Source organism: Myotis yumanensis, unplaced genomic scaffold (genome assembly GCF_028538775.1).
Source record: "Myotis yumanensis isolate MYYU_CA2020_CCGP unplaced genomic scaffold, mMyoYum1.0.hap1 SCAF_2, whole genome shotgun sequence".
NCBI lineage: Eukaryota > Metazoa > Chordata > Mammalia > Chiroptera > Vespertilionidae > Myotis > Myotis yumanensis.
The window spans coordinates 184804688-184823649 of NW_027223753.1; the positions used below are offsets into that span (position 1 = coordinate 184804688).

The window sequence follows — 18962 nt, forward strand, 5'->3', positions numbered from 1 at the left end:
GAGACAGAGAGAGAGAGAAACATCAATGTGAGAGAGACACATGGATTGGTTACCTCTTACACGCGCCCCATCCAGGGTCTGGGATCGAACACACAACCGAGACAGCTGCAAAGTAACAACCCTGCATGAGTGTATTTCCATCCACGTTGGCCAAGCTAGTGTCCAGATCGGCAATGCCTGCTGGGAGCTCTACCACCTGGAACATGACATCCAGCCAGATGACCAGATGCCAAGCGACATGACACTGGGGAGTGGAGGGAGATGACTTCTTCAACACCTTCTTCAGTGAGAGGTGCTGGCAATCATATGCCCAGGTCAGTGTTTGTAGACCTAGAACCCACAGTCATTGATGAAGTTTGCACTGGTACTTATTGCCAGCTCTTCCAATCTGAGCAGCTCATCACAGGCAAGGAAGATGCTGCCAATACCTATGCCAATGGATGCTACACCATTGGCAAGGAAACCATCAACCTCGTCTTGGACCGAATTCAGAAACTGACCAGTGCACAGGTCTTCAGGGATTATTGGTTTTCCACACCTTGGGTGGGGGAACTGGTTCTGGGTTCATCTCCCTGCTGATGGAACATTTTTCTGTCAATTATGGCAAGAAGTTCAAGCTAGAGTTCTCCATCTACCCAGCCCCACAGGTTTCCACAGCTATAGTTGAGCCCTACAACGCCATCCTCACCACCCACACCACCTGGGGCTCTGATTGTGCCTTCATGGTTGATAGCAAGGCCATCTACGACATCGATCATAGAAACCTTGAGATTGAGCACCCTATCTATACTGACCTGAATAGGTTCATCAGTCAAATTGTGTTTTGCACCATTTCTTCCCTGATATTTGATGGAGCCCTGAATGTTGACCCCACTCTGCTGAGATCTGGCTCCAGGTAGCATCTGGGACAGACTAAGTTGTGTGGCTCTAGGACAAGGGACATTTTTCTCTCTCATGCCCGAGCAGCGCAGAGCCCTTCACAGAGCCAAATTTTGGTCTGTTTGGGCCTAAAGAACTCTGCTGACCTCACCCTGATGACTCCCTGAAATCCTACCTGACCACAAAGGTTTGTGAGCACTTAACAGGTGGCAACCAGACCCTGGGACATTTGCTGAGTGGCCTCAGACCCAGCACCGGCACAGATTATCAATCTGGTGAACACCACTCATTTCTACTCATTGAGAATCTACCTCATGCAACTGGAGTATCTCCAGATGCTCTTTCAATGTCTGAGCCTAATCAATGGACACAGACAATAGGGGGGTGGGGACATGTGTGTGTGTGTGTGGGGGGGGGGGGGGCTCTGGCAGGAATGTGTGGGGAGAGGTCAATGGGGGGGGGAAATATGTAAAACTTTCAACAATAAAGAATTTTTTTAAAGAAAAGAAATGCTGATGCCTGGGCTTCGCCACAGACCTACTGAATCAGAATCTCTGGAGAGGGTCCCAGGAATCCTTTTGTGTTGGTGTTGTAATTTACCCAGGTGATTCTGTTACAGCTAACTGGGCACATATCCACTGGCAGGCAGTTGAAAATCACGAATAGAGTCTCTAAAGTTGAGAAAGCTAAATTTCAAAAACTAATTTATAAATTAAGACCCTGAGGAAACAATGTATCAGGTCACCATTATGGTTAGAAACTCAAAATTACAATTCACATGCAACATTTCAATTGCATAATTTGTTTAAAATAGGGATGCCTACGTGTCCCATTCTCTGCTTTAGAGATGAAGCTCAAGATACAGGTGGCAACTATGAAGTGGATACCTTAGAATGACAATTTTATGGCCAACTGTTAATTCTTTCCTAAAGGGCATGAGTACTGAATATTGGATCTTTTTGAAAATTAAATAAGATCTGAAGAGTTCTGGCCCATTGTTATTGGACTCTGCCCCATGAAACCACCTCACTTGAAGAATAGAGGAAAACGCTGCTCGTTCAGTTTTATTAGGATGGATCTGGGCAGAGTAAGGAGTTTTGTTTTTATTCTTTAAAAAAAAATATTATAATAAGTATTACAAAGGGTATTACATATGTGTCCTTCCCCCACCACCCGCCCTTGACAATCCCCTGCCCTTCCTTACCCCCCAGTGTCTTATGTCCATAAGTTATGCTTATATGCATGCATACAAGTCCTTCGGTTGATCTCTTACTCCCCTCCCTTCTGCCCCCCAACCCTCTCTGGTCTTCCCACTGCAGTTTGACAATCAGTTTGAGGCAGCTCTGCCTCTGTATCTATTATTGTTCAAAAGTTTGTAATGGTCTTTATTATCCATGAATGAGATCATGTGGTATTTTTCCTTCATTGACTGGCTTATTTCACTTAGCATAATGCTCTCCAGTTCCATCCATGCTGTTGCAAATGGTAAGAGTTCCTTCTTTTTTTTTACAGCAGCATAGTATTCCATCGTGTAGATGTACCACAGTTTTCTAATCCATTCATCTACTGATGGGCACTTAGGCTGTTTCCAGATCTTAGCTATGGTGAATTGTGCTGCTATGAACATATGGGTGCACATATCCTTTCTGATTGGTGTTTCTGGTTTCTTGAGATATATTCCTAGAAGTGGTATCACAGGGTCAAATGGGAGTTCCATTTCCAGCTTTTTGAGGAAACTCCATACTGTCTTCCATAGTGGCTGCACCAGTCTGCATTCCCACCAGCAGTGCACAAGTGTTCCTTTTTCTCCACATCCTCTCCAGCACTTGTCGTTTGTTGATTTGTTGATGATGGCCAGTCTGACAGGTGTGAGATGGTACCTCATTGTTGTTTTGATTTGCATCTCTCGGATGATTAGTGACTTTGAGCATGTTTTCATATGTCTCTTGGCTTTCTGAATGTCCTCTTTTGAAAGGTATCTATTTAGATCCTTTGCCCATTTTTGATTGGATTGTTTATCTTCTTTTTGTTAAGTTGTATGAGTTCCCTATAAATTTTGGAGATTAGGCCCTTATCAGATATGACGTTGGCAAATATGTTTTCCCACGCAGTGGGTTTTCTTGTTGTTTTGTTGATGGTTTCTTTTGCTGTGCAGAAGCTTTTTATTTTGATGTAGTCTCATTTGTTCATTTTCTCTTTAGTTTCAACTGCCCTAGGAGCTGTATCAGTGAAGAAATTGCTTTGGAATATGTCTGAGATTTTGTTGCCTTTGTATTCTTCTAGAATTTTTATGGTTTCCTGTCGTACATTTAAGTCCTTTATCCATTTTGAGTTTATTCTTGTGTATGGTGTAAGTTGGTGGTCTAGTTTCATTTTCTTGCATATGTCTGTCCAATTTTCCCAACACCATTTATTGAAGAGACTATCTTGGCTCCATTGTATGTTCTTGCCTCCTTTGTCAAATATTAATTGAGCATATTGGTTGGGGCTGATTTCTGGGGTCTCTATTCTATTCCATTGATCTATATGTCTGTTCTTGTGCCAGTACCAGGCATTTTTGAGAAAATATAAGATAATACACTAATTTTTAATCATCTGTTCTTCCTTGGGTGGCAGTGGCTTCTCGGGCTGTGGTTGCTCCTTGGGTGGTTGTGGTAGCAGCGGCTCCTCCATTGATAGCAGGGCCTCTGGTGGGTGCTGTTCACAGCTGTGGTGGCTCTTCTGGCTGGTGGAGGGAGGCTTCACACACAGCAACTGTTCCCCAGGCAGAGCGTGTGGTGATCAGGAGGCTGCTGTTGCTTGAATTTGCTGTGTTGATTTAAAGGCACAAAATACAACACAATAAGGCACAACGTACCAGGCACTGAACACGAATGTATTTACGATATTACTAACCCCAAATAAAGGTGGCCACCCGAGCTAAGAGAGTTAGGAGATAAGGAGGAAAGAAGAGAAAAAGGTAGAAGAGAAAAAAGAGAGAAAGAAAAAAAGAAAAAAAAAAGGAGTGCAAAAATGAAATTGGAAAAAGGGAGGGGAAAAAATAAGAGGAAGAAAAAAAAAAGTAAGAGAGAAAAGAGAATGAAGTATAAAAGGGGAAGAGACTATTTATATGAGGAGAAAACTCCTATAGATCCACCACTAATACCAACAAATTACAGCAACAGATTCCTGGAGATGAATACAAACTACAAACAACCAATAATATCATGCGACGCAAGGGAAAACAAGCACAGAAATAACTGGGGGTGGGGGGGGCGTGGGGGGAGGGGCAGGAAAATAAAAAGAATAAGCAGACTACCCTCATAAACAATCCTAGAAAAAACCCCAATATACTCGTCAATCAAGCAAACAACAATAAAACAATAGAGAGAGAAAAGAAGAAGAAGAAGAAGAAAATTTGGATAGTGAAGGAAGATAAGGGAAAGGTGTATAAGGATTTAGAGCAGGGGATTGGACATAGGATATATAAGTAGGGTGAAATTTTGACAGGGGGTAAAAAGAATAGGGAAAATCTAAAGCTGGAGTAGGGTAAGAGAAACAGGACAACAAAAGGGAAAAAGTGGGGAAGAGGGTTTAGCACAGAGGCAAATTGAGGTAGAGAAAAATGTTGCTAAAGGAATGATGAAAACAGAATGGAGAACATTAGTCCCAAAATAAAATAAAGACAAAATAAAATGACACTTTAAAAAATGGTAAAATGGTAGCGGTAATAATACTAGTTAAAAATAAAAATGTAGTAGTTGAAAGGGTAAAATCAGGTGATGGGGGGAAAAAAAAGAAAAGAAAAAAACGTTTTCTTAGTTAAAAGGTGAAAAAGTAATTAAAAAAATAAAAATAAAAATGTGCAGTAATGCAGGTGCTTCAGATCTTCTACTCTTCTTTTTGGCACGCCCGGAATTCAGGAGAATGTTGAATTTCCCTCTGATACACTGTTCCTCCGTGTTGTAAGCCACAGTCCTGATTTTAAGGCAGGCCGTATTGGTTCCCCTTACTGCCTTATCTGTATTTACAGAAGAGTCAGTTCGTGGCTCTGCCTCTGGGTGGCAGTGTGTCTGGATTGACCTCCGAGGCTATAAGTCCTCTCTGACCAGGAGTTCTCTATTGTACCTGAACCAGCCCAGAGCTGGTTCCCCAGGCGCCACTCCCAGCTCTGTTTCCCAGGCTCCCCAAAAACAATCTTCCCCTACAATCTCCACTAGCTGCCCCAACTGGGCAATCCCATGCACTGGGATCAACAATCAAACTCACAGATTTAAGAGGAAGTGTGTAAACAAGAGCCTGGGAAGCTGTGCGAACTCGCAGGGCTCCACCTTCCAGAACTGCGGGGAGTCTCTGTGCGCACTCTGGCCCCTGGCACCAAGTAGCTGGCCACCTAGAAGCATCTGAGGTTGCCTCTTTGTATCCAGTCCAACTATGGGTTTATTTATAGTGTTACCTTCTGCCAGCAGCCCTGCAGGAGCCCTCCCCACTTGTGGGTCACGCTGGCCTCTATGGGCGTGGATTTTGGGGGGGCGCAGATTTCCCCCCGCACACACGCGTGCGTTCCTCGCTCCAACCTGAATTGCAAACCACACCTTTGAGGAGGTCTAACCTTTCCGTGGAGGGAAGCAGGTCTCCTCTGAGTTCATGTAGTCGCGCTGCTCTGGATGCGGATAACAGCTACTCAAGATGGCGCGGTCTCGCCTCGCCGCTGAGCTGGCGCCCAGGGGGAGGTTTCAGCCTCAATCTCTAACCATCCCCATTTTCTAGGAGTTCTCTGTCTTTCCTGGCTGCAGACTGTCTCTCAGCTGAATCTCCTCTGCTTTTTCGGGTTGTTTGTTACCCGTTTCAGCTGCTCGCCCTTATCTGCTCCGGGACAAAGCACCAACACGTCGTCCGTCTAAGCCTCCGCCATTTTCCCTCCCGTAAGGAGTTTTTTAAGACAAGGACCCTTGAGGAGAGGCTAGCTCAGCAGTTTGAGAGGTGCCTTGGCAGGCCTGAGTAGCATAATGGAAGGCAATCCTTACACATACCTTGAGCTTCCACCAGGTGGCGAGGTTCCCTTATATTCCTCAAAGCCATTTGGATAAATGACTTTAAATTCTCTATTTGGATAAAGCAAAAGTGAAGGGGGGTGGACCATAAGTAACCAGGGCTTCAGACAGAAAGCCTTGGATCAAATATGTGACCTCATTGAGGTCTTAAGAGTTCCTCCACAGAGGCTGGGGTGTAGGAGGCAGAGGTACTTCTAGTAGTTATGTTGTAGCCTCTCTGTGTCTCAGACAGTAACACCCACTTTGCATTTCCAATCCCTATTTATTCTTAAAATCCCCTACAAAGTCATAGCTACGTCGAAACTGGAAATGACTAGTTAAAATGGACACGTAAGTAGAAAACGGGGTTGAAGCACTTCCTATTTTGAGAAAAATCGATGTACAAAACCCCCAAGTCTAAGAAACATAAATTTGAGAGATTGCTAAAGGGTCTTTGTTTTAAAAAGAGACCCATCACAGACTGCCTTAAAAAGCAAGTTTCCTTTGTGCCTTAAGAATTTGGTTCAACCTATTAAATTCAATTTTTTCCTGATTGCTCTGTGAACTGAGATGAAGAGATCTTGGTATCTTCAGGATGTATTGTGACACTGGTTTGGTTTCTGTATCATTTGCTTGGCCTTTCTGTAGATTTCCCCCTTCCCTACAAGCTCCTTATACTATCTGCCAGCAATACACTTTTTTTTTTTTTTTTTTTTTTTTTTACTTCAGGAAGGGTACAGATGATGGATGAAGTGAGACGTGACCTGGATTTGGTGCTGTGTGCACTTGGTCAGCCTTCTGGTTGGGAACACCTTTCACTGACGGGAGATAACAACAATGTGGAAGGGGAGGAGGAAGCATCTATTGAACACTTCCTCTATTCTGGGTACTCCTAGTTGTATGTTCACTTAATCTCCACAAAAACCTTATGAGTATGGAGAGGGATAACCATCCATTTACTTTTGAAGAAACTGAGGTCACGGAGCTAGTAGCTGAGAGCCAGTTCTTACCCTAAGGCTTGTCTGATTCCACAGCTCAAGTGTTGAGCCAATACTGGGATGAAGTATGTCAGAACAGAAGCAAGGGGTCAGGTGAAGATGAACACTTCAATATGATTTAGGGTGAAGGTGGGGGTAGTGTATTATCGTCAGCTCTACGGGCTCAGCTACAAACAGAAACTACTTCTGTGACACTTGTCCTAGTCAAACACAAAGTACTTTAATATTATCTCATATAAAATAGGCAGATAATACAATGTGCAAGCATATACATTGACATCAGATAGACCTGTGTTAGAAATTCGTTTCACCATTTATAATCAGAGTAATTTGTAGAGAACACTGCATCTTTAAGCCTTAAGTTCCTCACTTATGAAATGAAGATGATAATTATCCACTTAGAATCCTTATGAGTTAAAATGTGTTACCCAATTTTATATCAGGGGCTCTGTGACCAGGTCTGAACCACTATGTCATATTCAAATGAATCTGATCCAACAGCCAAAAGTAAACAAAAATGATTCCTATCTTTATACTAACCTCTCACAGAATACTGTGTGGGAACTCACTCCAACCCATGGCAACATCTCTTGTAATCCTCTTCCTTTGCTATTTCTCCCATTCCTCAGCTCCCTCAGAGCATTGCTCCCACTCCCAAAACAAAATTTCTCTGGAAACTTGAGCTTATTTTCTTCCTTGTATTCCCTTTTCCTCCTACTTCTAGGCCTTTTTCTCTCCTGAAGAAAATTTAACATTTTCACTACAGACCCATTTCAAATTCTACCTTTCTCTGCCCTTTGCCCTGATTCTGCATCACAAAAGGCAGCAAAGGGGAAGGAGTGAGGTTTAATGACCCACAACAGAATTTTCTTAAGTTAGTACCATTTTAAAATAAGTGTCATGCATATAAGAGCAAGCATGCAAAGAATTCTTTTATTTCCTCTTATATTACTGATTTGTAAATTTGGGGTTCTGTTTTCTCAGCAAGGTACCTATACAAGTGTTTGTTTCCCTTAAGATTGTTATTTTCTATAATTTTATATTCCTTCATGACAACAGTGATGCAGTGAAAAAAAAAAAAAAAGAGTGGACTAAAAACCAAACAGAGAAACTCCTGGGCAAGTCAGTAATTTGTCCTCAACCTACTGGTGTATTGGGCAAACAATTCTCGATCATGTACTAGTATTGCTGTCCAACTTATTGCAAGATGTTTAGTATCCTCAGCTACTAAAAACTGTAGTAATTGCTTACTCCCACCAAGAGTAGGCTTTCATAGTCCTCTTGCCTTGTAATTTAAGGACTTTTTTTCTATACAAAAGCCCATTTTGGTTGCTATGACAAAACAACACAGACTGTGTAGCTTATAAACAACAAAAACTTAGATCGCACAGTTCTGCAAGTTGAAAAGTCTAAGATCAAGGAGCCAACATGGTCAATTTCTTGTGAGGACCCTCTTTCTGGTTCATCTGGCGCCTTCCCTGTGTGTCCTCACATGGTGGAAGGGGCCAGGGATCTTCTGGAGGACTCTTGAAGGCACTTAGCCTGTTATAAAGGCTCTGCCTTCATGATTTAAGCACCTCCCCAAAGCCCCACCTCCTAATGCCATCATCTTTGGAGATTAGGATTTCACCTATGAGTTTGGGGCTGGGGAGTGGGGGAAGCATAAATATTCAGACCATAGCAGCTAGATATAGAGGGCCTTGGTGAAAACCCCTAACATGAAACTTATTTTCCTCACTAAGCACATAACTATGCCATAAAGTCTTTAGACTTAACATTTGAGATTCAGAGAATTTTGTTTTGTTTATTTGCATCTTCTCTCCTTTTGCTTTGTTTCTTTTTTGTCACAGGTTATTCTATTCATTAGTCATTTTAAAGAACAAAATTTTGGTTCTATTAAGCATTCCAATTGTTTTTATTTTGATTCTCTATTTCATTGTTTCTTCCCTAATGAATATATTTTCTGTCCTTTGCATTTTTTTTTATGACTTTTTCCATCTTCTTGAATTGAATAGTTAGCTCATTTGTTTTCAGTATTACTTTTTAGGGAAATGAGGTCAATTCTGTAACTTTCCTCTAAGTATTATTTTAACTGTCTATCATACATTTTGACACATAATTTTTTTATCAATGAGTCCTAAATTTTATATAACCTGCCCAAAGATTTACTCTTAAAACTGTGGTTTATCTCAGAGATTTTTTAAATTTGTGAGATACATGAAAATTCTAAATAATTTTTTTCTATTGACTTGCAAATTGATTTCATTGAATGAAAATAACATATTCCCTGTGACTTTGATTATTTCATATTTATTGATTCCTTTTTGTGGGATGGTATAGAATTAAATTTTGTGAATGCTCAAGAACTGAAAGAATACTTACATGAATTTTACCTCAGCTTTTAGAAGGCCTTTGCATTTATTATGCTTTCTTGATCTTTCATTCTGTTTACCAGTATATAACAACCCTGTTTGTCCTTTTTATTCTTTTTTGTTTGGTAAGTTCGATGGCTCAGATACCTTTTTTTTCATATTTTCCGGTTTAATTATTTTATTCCATTATTTTCAACTTTTCTTTACATACTTATTTTTAATGTTTCTTATAAATTATATATTGCTGAAATCTGAGAATCTCTGTTTTTATTTAGTTTAACCCATTTATATTTATTGTAACCACTGTAATATTGAGAAATTTATGTATATTTAATTCTTGATTTCTTTTTACCATGTTTTGTTGTGTTTCTTTTTTTATTCTTCTAATTTCCATTGGATAGTAAAATTCTTTTCTAATAGTGTTAGAGCTATAAATTCTATATTTTGACAGAGAAACAGCGATCAGACTATCAATTCCCAGAGGGAAAGTAGGGGAGAGAGAGGGTAAGGGGGAGAGATCAACCGAAGGACTTGTGTGCATGCATATAGGCCAAACCAGTGGACACGGACAACAGGGTTATGAGAGCATGGGGGGGTGGGGGGTTGGGGGTTAATGGGAAATGAGGATACATTTGTAATACCTTAACCAATAAAGAAATTTTAAAAATTCTATATTTTTATATCTGGTAATTAGGTCTAACTTATAAGATCAATAGTTGTGTTTATTGCTCAATCTAAGTTTAAATGTTATTAATTTCTAAATCTTACCCACCCATCCCCTATAGGTTAAGAATTTTAGCAAGAGTTTCTTATTTTCCATTGCACCATCTCCATATTGATGTTGATACCATCTGGAGTTTTAGAACCAGATTATACTTTGATTTTGTTGTTGGGCCATTACTTACATAGACTTTAACCGTTTGAGTCCCAAGCAGCGCAATTGCGCTGCTTGGTATTTCTCGACATAAAATAAAACAAGCGCTATCACACTGTTTGGGTCTTTTCGTACTCATTTAGAGAAAGCGCGGTTGCGCTGTTTGGGATTCTTCGACAGTGTTTTTTCAATACCCCCTGGGACTCAAACGAATCGTATGTTTTCTCGACATAAAAATCTCAGCAGCGCGATCGCTCTGCTTGGGACTCAAACGGTTAAAAATGTTTAAGTTTGTATCAGACTTGAGTAATTTTAATAAATTATTTATCCTGTCAGCCTGAGCAATGGGTTTCTCCAGCCAAATTCTTGCCCTGATCTTTACACTGCTGATTCCTTTTTTAAAAATTTATTTTTATTTTATTTTTAATAAGTTTTTATTGATTTCAGAGAGGAAGGAAGTGGGAGAGAGAGATAGAAACATCAATGATGAGAGAGAATCATTGATTGGCTGCCTCCTGCACACACCTACTGGGGTTCAAGCCAGCAACCCAGACATGTGCCCTGACCAGGAATCAAACCGTGACCTCCAGGTTCATAGGTCAATGCTCAGCAACTGAGCCAGCCAGGCAGCACTGCTGATTTCTTGCCCTGCAATTGTGGGGGAAAGAAAACGGGCCTGTGAGAAGCTGTCTTCCAATCTGTCTCTCATCTGTGATCCCTGGCTCTCTCCTGTTTCAGGTCACATTCCCTGAGGCTGTCCCCCCACCTTAGGCCCAACAACCTTCTATCACTGTAAGAGTTTTTTGTTTGTTTGTTTGTTTTTACTAATGATTAATCTCTCTTTTTTTAAAATTTAAATTCTTTATTGTTGAAAGTATTACATATGTCTCCTTTTCCCCCATTGACATCCCCCTGTCTGCTCCCATCCCACAGCACATGCCCTCACCCCCCTACTGTCTGTGTCCATTGGTTATGTTTATATGCATGCATACAAGTTCTTTGGTTGATCTCTTACCCCCTCCTTCCTTCCCTTTGAGGTTTGACAGTTCGATGTTTCTATGTCTCTGGACCTATTTTTGTTCATCAGTCACTGTAAGAGTTTTTATGTTGATTTCTGAACAAGGCTGATATCCATCAATCTGTCATCCCTGTACAACACCAATATTGGCATAGTAATTGAGTCAGAATGGAGGGTCTAATGGCCTGTGTTAGTTGCCATCATATCTACTACTAGAAATTTTAAATTTGTTGTATGTTCTTCATAGGGTTATTAGAGACAAAAGAGATACTATATATGAAAGCTATTCAAAACTGTGTTACATAAATGTTTACTATGTATTATTATGGGGTATTTTTCCCTCTAGCGTTTTGAATGGACAAAGAAGTTGGAAAGAAGAAAAAAGGTAACTAGCTCATTATGGCAATTTTGCACTATTTTCAGCAGGCAGACTTTGAGGTGAGTTGCATATTCATTACTGGAATATTAGAAAAAGCCTTTCTACTTCCTTTTTTCCTTACCTATTTAAAATTCTGATTTGATTTTTTCAAACACAGCGGTCTGAAGAATATGAATCTTGAAGGGATGGGGAGAAGGAGAAGGATCAAAAGTCAGTGTGAGTTTGTTTTTCTCTCCCATGTTGCATTGACAGCAAACTTCAAAGGAAAAATTAGTATAGATATTGTTTGTACTTAAAGATGGATGTTGACTTGATTAGAAAGATGGTAGCTAAGTCCTCCCTGTCATCATTATGCTGATCTTTTCTAGAAGAAGGAAGTTTTCCTTAAAGCTAAAAATACAGGGCAAAAGAGGTGGCACCTTTATATCTTCTTGGTAATAATGAATTATCCTATTCAACTTTAAAAGTATATGATTATATTTGTTCCATTCTGCAGAATGTTTCACTAAAGAATTAAACCAAATAAGTAAAAGAACATGCTTATAGTCTCTTTATTTTTCCAGGAAGTACCACTAAAAGAAATGTAGGCACTTTATCATTTCTTGGGGTATTATACAGCATAATGATTTTCTGTATTCTTTATACTAATGGGATAATTATTTTTATTACTCGTTGTGACAATGCAATATAAAATCGTAATCACCATATTTTGGAGGCTCTAAAATGTATTCAAACAAAAGAGAACAAAAATGAGAATTTCCCACACAGAATTAGATAAGCAGTTTTTAAAAAACAAGCTATTTTTTTCTGGTGGTAGAAAGCATTAAGAGCCAAACTTCTTTATCTAAAACTGACTACCATGTTTTGCTTTGATAATTAAAGAGTGCTGAATTAAATAACAACAAAATGCCTGAAAATTTGAGTGAAACGATGACAAAATTCAAGTTATCTCATAATAACTTTTCTAAATTTATTAAGAGACCTGATTATTTTAACATAATCTTTGGTGCAAATTTTAAAGAGATTGATTTAACAGCCTATGATCTAAAAGTCTACACAAATTCGAATTTGTCCTAGATGTATGAAACATCCTGGCTGATTCATTAGGCTTGTCTAATATTTAAAAGAAGTCTGTAACCATACAGTCTTCACGGATGCCATAATATTTACCCATGCATAGTATATATACTATCTCTGAGAGAGATCAATGCAGTAGAGACATCATGCTGTTTCTTCTTAACCTGTTTAGACAAGTGGAGGATCCCAGATGCGAGCTGCCCAAGGCAACTTATTAGTGAGCTTTCCAGTTGGTATGGTTTCAGCAGCATTTAACAGAATACAAACTCCATTGGCAACAGTAACATAAAAAGCCTGAGGTAGGGCGATTCCAGACTTGGTTAAGTAAGTGGCTTATTGCCATCGCTGAGGACACAGGCTCTCTTCATTCTGCTGCTGCTCTTTGCTCAGATGTTGGTTTTTTGACCTCAGGCTTGCAGGATGGCTATAACAGCTTCAATTGAATGGCAACACTAAAGGCTGCCTCATCTCCTTTTTTAAGACTGAGAAAAACTCTTCCACACTACAGACATGCCCATTCCTTTACTGGCAAGGAAAGTGGAATTTCCATGATTAGGTTAGATTAATTAAGATTATCCTCCCTAGGGCTGGGGAAATCCAGCCTTTTCTAAAGTACACAGTCCCCAGGTGGCTGAACAAAATCAAGTTGTTGATCACGGAAAGATGAGTGGATGAAATAGCAGACACTGAATAGTCAGCAGTGTCTGCTCTGCTGAGTCAGAGGAAGAAACTGAAAGGAATCAACCCGTAAAGGTTGTGGTAGGGGAATAAATGTTACCGAACAACTGGGCAATACTATTCTTTTTTCCTCTGATTTGGTAGGGCAGTGTCAATCCCTTTTCGGGGAAAGGTAAAACACGATGATTATGTCCCTTTATTAAAGAGACAAGAAATTTCCTACATGGAGGAGACAGTGGTTCAGTATTACATTTGTAAGTAAAAGAAATTTGGGGGGAAACATAATGGAATCCAGTAGGATACTTTTAGCTCACTTTACAGAAGCCCTACCTGTAGCAGCTTCCACAACAGGAAAATTCCTCAAAAATCTCAGGAAGTCCAGAGGGAGGCAGGCGCCAGCATTAATGGATTTGGCTCTTTTCCATCCTTTGGACCTGCTTTTTCCATTGTTGGCCTCTCAGCAGGTTTCCTCTCCTGTTTCTATGGCCAGAGCTCAGTTCGGTGTCTGTTCCCAAGTCCATCGCTGCTTAATAAACATCCCGGGTGTGAGATCAAAACAAATCGCAAGTTTGCTTTCATTGTGCTTGGAATAATCACCATCCCCAACCTCTACAACTCTGCTTAATCTAGATCAGAGGTCAGCAAACTAATCTGGCCCACCACATGTTTTTGTAAATAAAGTTTTATTGGAACATAGGCCCTTTCATTTCTTTATGCATTGTTAATGGCTGCTGGCATGTTACAATGGCAGATTTGAGTAGTTGTGACAGAGACCTTATGGTGTGCACAGCCTAAGATATTTTGTATTTGATTCTTTACAGAAAACATGTGTCCTCTCTGTTATGCAGGACTTTCTTTTATTTGCTTTAAACTACCTTCTGCAAATGGCAACTTTATTCTGGGAAGGAATGTGTGGTGGTTAATTTTTATGTCTCAACTTGACTGGCCACAGAGTGTCCAGATTAAACACTATGTCCGTGTGTGTCTGCGCGGGTTTTCCAGATGGGATTAGCATTTGCATTGGTAGAGTCAGTAAAGTAAATTGCCCTCCCCAGTGTGAGTGGCATCATCCAATCCATTCAGTGTCTGAATAGAACAAAAGGTAGAGGAAAGAGTCCAGAGGTAGCAACTGGAACATCTCATCATCTTCTCCTTCCCACAGACTACAGTTTTTCATTGGCTCCACTGATTCTCGTGTGTGTGTGTGTGTGTGTGTGTGTGTCCCTATTGGTTCTTTGGAGAACCTATTATAAAGTCAAAACTATGCACATCTTATCACTAGTTGTATGATTAGATATATTTTGCCCACTTCCCTTGTGATTTTTCCAAATAGAAGAAGCCTAATTTTTGTAAGATATCTACATAAAGTCAAATATGTTACTTTCCCAGCAGATTTGTGCTGTTTATACAGTATTCCAGCCACTGCTGTGCTGCACTCAGTTTGAAGGGTTTGAAGCAGGGGAGTGTCATGTTAGATTTGCATTTTCCAAAGATCACTGGCTACAGACTACACGTGGATTGTGGAATGGGAAGAATAGACAACAGAAGACCAGTCCTTTGACTATTGCAGAAGTTCTGGTGGGGGATTATGGGAGCTTGAACCAAGGCATTAGCAGAAGAAATGATAAGGACTGGCTAGAACCACATCTGAACTGATTGGTTTCCCATGAAACACTTACACTTCCTTTAAGGAGCTTATAATGTAATTGAAGAGGCAACTCATATGTTTAAAATCACAGAAACAGTGTATAATTAGGAAGTAAAATGACTAGTTCAAACTCTGAGGGACACAGCACTTGAGAGCAAGACATGGGTCAGAACTCTAATGGTTGGGATTTGGAGAGAGAGGCAAGAGAGGTAGCAAAAGGCAGACAATAAAGGAGAGGCCCTATACAGCAGAAATGGCACATTTCGGGGAAGGGGGAAGAACAAATCTCATTAGATATGCAAGATAAGGTCAAATTATGAGAATTTAACAAGGCAGAGTTTGATGTGAGAATAAAGAATGAGTCATTAAAAATGTTTTACATCAGAAGGTTACAAGGTGAAAGCAAGGTTTAACAAAGTTTAGTTTTAACAAACTCTTGTGGTTAATTAGACCAAGGAGCTTGCTGCCTGTGGGGTTGTTGAGTGGGGACAGGACTTGGTGGCAATTAGTAATGAGGACAAGGAATTAGTATTAGGAACATCCAACAGGTTGGAGATGACGCATTTTCTTTAGACAGACAATGAGCTTGAAATGATGATAAGTTTTCTAATAATAAATGTTTAAAGGCAACATAGACTGGTTGGTTTTATTCATAGACTGGATGGTTTTATTAGTTGTGTTCCTCTGCATTGCTTACAATCCCATCTTGTCTTTTTTCATTAGTGTCCCCAAAGGCACGTTTATGATTTGTGCAAAGGAAAATTCTGCTTTCTGAAGCAGAACGATATACTCTGATACATTATTTCAACTTCATGTTAAGTAATATTTTGACATAATAAAATTGAACTGCCCAGTCAAATTTGTTTGTATTCTTTACCAGTTTTAATTCATAATGACCGATTTCTAAGAAATTTGAATTATAAATAGAATTATATTTTAGTGAGCTTGGTAAAATAAAAATAAATAATTTATAGTATTCAGCTTCAAATAAATTCATATATATTGCATGCTACATCAAAATAGCATCAGGATATATTGTTCATTTTTATAGAGAAATTCATACACTCACATCTCATTTACCCATCATCCTACCCATCAACTCTCCTGAAATAAACCTACACCAAAATATCAATATAACATCTTGTAGAAAATTTCAAATTTCAATGATCCAAACACACTACAAGTGACATACACAGAAAAACAAAATAAAACATAAAAACGATGTCTTTGTTACAGAGACTAGCTTCAGAGAAGAAAGTAACTGTAGGAAGACATCTGCAAGTGGGGTTTTTAAGTTAATGGAATTTGTTGTAACTCTATCAGGAAAGCACAATTACTGTACACGACCTGTTGACGCTTTGAAACTGTCTTGCTTATGGAGAATGGGATGAAATGATCATATCCATTAAAATGGAGAAGCTTTCTTTTCCCCATTTATTGTCCGATGCTTTCAGAATCATTAAAAGATGAATTGGCAAGAAAAAAAGACAATCTTAGAAGTTGAAGGGATAACAAAAACAACAACAAACATAACCTGATTAAAAAATGGGAAAAACACTTGAATAGACATTTATCAAAAGAAGATATACAAATATACAATAAGCACATGAAAAGATGTTCAGCACATTAATTTTTAGGGAAGTGCAATAAAAACCACAGATATATTCCACTTCACACCAATTAGGATGGCTATTACAAAACAGAAAAACAAGCAACGAGAGAGAGAGAGAGAGAGAGAGAGAGAGAGAGAGAGAGAGAAAGAGAGTTGGCAAAGATGTAGAGAAATTGGAAAACTGTGCACTACTGGTGGGAATGTAAAATAGTGCAGCTGCTATGGAAAACCATATGGCAATTCCTCAACAAATTAAAAATGGAATTATGATATGATCCAGCAATTCCACTTCTGGGTATATACCTAAAAGAATTGAAAGCAGGGACACCAACAGATATTTATATGCTGCTGTTCATGGCAGCATTATTCACAATAGTCAAAAAGGTGGAAGTAATGTCCATTGATAGATGAACAAATAAGCAAAATGCAGTATATACATACAGTGGAATGTTGTTCAGCCTTAAAAAGGAAAGAAATTCTGGTACATGCTTAAACACAGATGAACCTTGAGGTTATTATGCTAAATGAAGTAACCTGGTAATAAAAGAACAAATCTGCATGTATTATTACACTGATATGCATTACCTGGAGTAGTCAGATTCATAAGACAGAAAATAGATAGTGGTTGCCAGGAGCTGGAGAGGCGGGAATGGGTGCTATTATTTAATGGGTATAGAGTTTTAGTTTAGGAAGATGAAAAAAAAAAGTTCTGGAAATGGATGGTTATGATGCTTGCACAGCAGTCAGAATGTACTACCTGCCATTGCACTGGACACTCAAAAATGGTTATATTTTACCACAATAAAAAAAGATTCAGGAGAGAAACCAAGATGGCGACATAGGTAGACACCGGAAATTGCTGCCTCCGACAACAACTTCAAAAATACAACGAAAAGACAAAACGGACATCATCCAGAACTACAGGAAGGATGGCCCTGTGGAAATTCTACAACTAGAAGGAAAGAGAAAAGCACACTGAGACCCAGAGGAGCTGCGGAGGTGGAGTGCAGAGGTATGGAGGCTCGAGTGCATGCGGAAAGGGGCTGGCACTTGAGGACTCGGCTGTCTTTTTGAATCAGGAGGGAATCACAAGCTCCCTACTGCTCTGAACTCCAGTTCCAGGAAGTCTCTGGGGACCCAGGACTCATATGGGGAGAAACTGGACTGTCTGGCAGCAGGCAGAACTCGGAACCTGAGGGCGGCTTTCACTCAGAGGTGCTTGCAGCAATTACCGGGACACTGAGACGCGGGACCACTTAGGGCAGGGATGAGGATCAGCCATAGCTGCTTGCTCCGCCCTGTTGATTCCCTGAGACCCTGCCCCACCCAGGCTGCAGCAGAAGCTTTTGCATATGAATGCCCTGGCCCTTTGCAATCTGAAAATTACCTAACAAATTGCAGCTGGGCCAGACAGACCCAGAACTTCCAAGAGAAGGCCCAAGGCCCCACAGCAGCTTGCATTGCTTCATAGCTGGGCCTCATTTGGGCACCTCCAAACCCCCCAAAATGGAAGGGGAATCTGCAGATCTCTTCGTAGCTCCTGCTGGGTAGCTTCAGGCAGAGGCTAAATTAGCACCTCCTTAGATCCAAGAGCCAGTGTACCCAGTGGTCAGAGTGGGACCATCCAGATTACAACTCCTCAGATCCATAAGGAACACACTCAGGGGGCAGACTCAGTGAGCACCAAAGCCCTACTGAAGCAAGTCTTGCCCCAGAAGGGTGTCTTCAGCACAGAAGTTCTCCCACTGCAGACACAGCTGATTCTCACAGCCAATTGGCCTGGAGGTCAATTCCTCCCAGTGATACCTACAGCAATCAAGGCTTAACCACAACAAGACTGTGCACAAAGCCCACAAAGGGGTGCACCAAGAGTGTCCACCTCAGGTAATTGGGGAGGCTGAGCCACTGGGCCCTATAGGACACCTAGCACACAAAGCTACTCTACCAACACAGGGAAGCATAAAAAATGCGGAGACAAAGAAACAGGTCACAAATGACAGAAATGGAGGAAAGCAAATGACTGGATATAGAGTTCAAAACCACAGTTATAAGGTTTTTCAAGAATTTTCTGGAAACTGCCGATAAATTTAGTGAGACCCTGGAGGATATGAAAAAAGACCAAGTAAAAATTAAGCATACACTGACTGAAATAAAGAATAATATACAGAGATCCAAAAGATTTGAAATATGAAGAAATAAAAAATACCCAACTGGAAAAGCAAAAAGAAAAAAGAATCCAAAAATATAAAGATAGTGTAAGGAGCCCCTGGGACAACTTCAAGCGTACCAACATCAGAATTATAGGGGTGCCAGAAGAAGAGAGAGAGCAAGATATTGAAAACCTATTTGAAGAAATAATAACAGAAAACTTCCCCTACCTGGTGAAAGAAACAGACTTACAAGTCCAGGAAGTGC

The 18962-nt window shown here is 40.1% G+C and overlaps 1 pseudogene; it reads left to right on the plus strand.

The window, feature by feature from the left end:
• The first annotated feature begins 40 nt into the window (after window positions 1-40).
• Window positions 41-1284, plus strand: LOC139004094 (tubulin alpha-1C chain pseudogene; annotated as a pseudogene).
• The last annotated feature ends 17678 nt before the right edge of the window (window positions 1285-18962 follow it).